Raw genomic sequence first — 2320 nt, 5'->3', positions numbered from 1 at the left:
GTGTTAAGGGAATAATAGGACCAGCCGCTAACTCATTTTGTAGCAAAGAGTACCGCATTCTCCCGTCGTCAGACTTTTGCCGGGCTTTAGTTCTTTTTACTAGATGGTTTACTCGCTTATTCTTTCTCAAAACCGCTTGTTCCTTTGGAGTCGCTTTTCCTTTTGCAGAGCAAAGGAGCAGGAGTTTGAGGTTCTGTCTCGCATTCTGACTCCGAGTCACTCATTTCTTCCCACTTCCTTCTTGTCGCCTCCATTACCATTTCCATCATCTAATCATCTTTTCGCCATCTTTCTTCCTCTTCTTTCCTTTTCTTCATCTTTCTATTCTTCTTCTTCCGCTTCTTTTCTTCCTCTTCTTCTGCTTTCTTTCTTCTTCTTCTTCCTCTTCTGCTTTCCTCGCTCTTCCTCTTCTTCTTTCTCTTCCTCTTTTCTTTTTCTTTCTCTGCTTGAGGAATGTAACCAAAGAGTAGCCTCATCGGTTTCTCCAAATTTTCAAAGGGTTGAAATACCTGCATGAACTTTGATTTTAAACAATTTCTTCTACAATTTTGTACATCAAACATCAAAGTGCCATCAACTTTAGAATCAAGAGCATTCATAAGAACAGTTTGAAAACCTCTAAATTTCTCAGAGTTCTCCAAGTTCCATTTCAACAAATTCCCTCAAGTTGTTCACTTCCACCAAAATTCCTTCAACATTTAAAGTACCGCTTGCACTATCTTTGGAACTAGCACCTTGTTCAAATCTAAGTTTTCTGCCATCATCATCTTTTGCAAACTTGTAATTGGGATCATATTTGTCCTAAGTTTCTGGCTTCCAAAGGTATCCCAAAGTCTCTAAATGTACCATTAAGAAGATGGACATAGGGTAGCTTATAAGGTGGTTTCCATTTCATGATTTGCTTCAACATAAAGTAGGCAAGATTGAATTCAATTTGATTCACAATATGCCGATAATGCAAAGATCAAGAGTACTTAAATAATTTGGACTGCCAGTTCTAGGATTCAACACATAGATGATAAAACTATTAATAATTTTAATGTGTTGGTGAGCATAGGTGATGCTAGACTTATCCTTCACTTCCCCTTTAAACACTTCAGCCTCAAAATCTCTTTTGTTAAATCCACCAACAGCAAAAACATCTTTGTGAGAAATGCATTTTATTCCCACCGCTTGGGATTCCTAGGGCTTTGGCTAATCTATCAACCGTTACTTCATAGACTTTCCTTTCATTTTCACCTTAAAAGACTCATCTTTTCGTAATCATCAATCCTTAAATTCTTATAGAATTCTTGAACTAAGTCCACAAATACTCCTTCAGTGTCAGAACACAATTTGTCCCATTTTTTATATTCAAACAAAGATTGTAAAGGAACAGAAATTTCAGTAAAAGCAGCTGGATATACCTTGGCTCATGAATGGCCCTCTCCATATGCACAACCGAGCTTTTGAAGTCTTTTTCTTTTGGTTCCTTTTTCTTTGACAGCTCATCGTTCTTTTCTTGGGTGTTTCTTTTGATTTGCCTATTACCAGAGAAGTGTCTTTTTGTGGAGGAGGAGACGCAGGAACACTTGCGTCAGTGGAGTCCGAAGACGATGAATATGTGGGGATTTTTGCTTTGCCTTTTCCTTTTTCCCGTGCCATAACCAACTTAGAAGCAAATTAGGCCGTAAGGACAGTGAAAACTGGAACTCGCAAATTTAACGATGTGAGCAGCCAATATAAATAATCATTCAAAACACATCAACATATTTCTAGCACAACTTAGCACAATGTCATAAAAAATAGAACAAACAGCAAGAGATATTGGGTTTTTGAGAATCCATGGCAATCGATTTATGATTATATACCACATTTTTACGTAATGCTAATATTCGAAAAAAAATAAACAACTCATTGCGAAAGCAGAACAAACAGAACAGTCCCACAAAAAAAATATAAAACACTATTCCATTAAAGTTTTAGATTCAATACCTGAGATTTGCAGAGACAGAGAGTGCGACCGTTACTAAGCGTGTCGTAAACTAAAAACTAATCCAACAAGAAATGGTTTCTTTCGGCAAATTTAGACAAATAATGGAAATGAAAAATTTTGGGGGTTTTCTAACTTTGAAACAATCGATTTAATTGATTCACAGCCAATGGGTTTCGGAAATATTTAAGAAAGATGAAGGGATACGATGGTTTGGAAGGTTGCGAATGAAATGGGTTTGCAGATGGAGCGAAGACACATTCGTTTGGGTTTTGGGAGAGAAGAGATTTTGAATTTTAAATCAAAAGACACAATCAGAGACATTTGCAGAGAATGGGTACTGTATCA

This window comes from Hevea brasiliensis, chromosome 14, assembly GCF_030052815.1.
Source record: "Hevea brasiliensis isolate MT/VB/25A 57/8 chromosome 14, ASM3005281v1, whole genome shotgun sequence".
Classification (NCBI taxonomy): domain Eukaryota; kingdom Viridiplantae; phylum Streptophyta; class Magnoliopsida; order Malpighiales; family Euphorbiaceae; genus Hevea; species Hevea brasiliensis.
Note: the sequence above shows the minus strand (reverse complement) of the source record.